The sequence below is a fragment of the Carlito syrichta genome, unplaced genomic scaffold (assembly GCF_000164805.1).
Source record: "Carlito syrichta isolate Samal-C Ts95f unplaced genomic scaffold, Tarsius_syrichta-2.0.1 Scaffold303724, whole genome shotgun sequence".
Lineage (NCBI taxonomy): Eukaryota > Metazoa > Chordata > Mammalia > Primates > Tarsiidae > Carlito > Carlito syrichta.
The window spans coordinates 59,703-60,046 of record NW_007247820.1 but is presented as its reverse complement, the minus strand read 5'-3'; the positions used below and the strand labels follow the sequence as shown (position 1 = coordinate 60,046).

Here is a 344-nt window from a genome sequence, read left to right as displayed (position 1 = left end):
CCACGCCCGGCTTATTTTTTGATTTATTGTAGAGATGAGGTCTCGCTGCCCAGGTGGGTCTCGAACCCGCGGGCTCAGGCAATCCACTCACCATAGCCTCCCAAAGGCGCAGGATTACAGGCTGAGCCACCGAGCCCAGCGAAGCGCACTTTCTTAATTATTTCTCTGTTCTTAAGGTTGTTTTAATTTTTTTCATGATAAAATCAGTGCTGTAGTGGACATGAATGTCTTTAGTGAATGTAGTAAACATAACCATGTGTAAATATTTCTCTAGTTATGAAAATCGGAGCAGACAGCCGGGCTCGGTGGCTCAGCCTGTAATCCCGCGCTTTGGGAGGCTGAGG

At 47.7% G+C, this 344-nt stretch overlaps 1 protein-coding gene across 1 annotated transcript in view; it reads left to right on the top strand.

The window, feature by feature from the left end:
- The window catches only part of LOC103261504 (vacuolar protein sorting-associated protein 13A), a gene marked incomplete at its 3' end in the record, with an annotated part of 187,695 nt that overhangs the window by 152,148 nt on the left and 35,203 nt on the right, over positions 1-344 (top strand). The gene's annotated exons all lie outside the window — the stretch shown is intronic.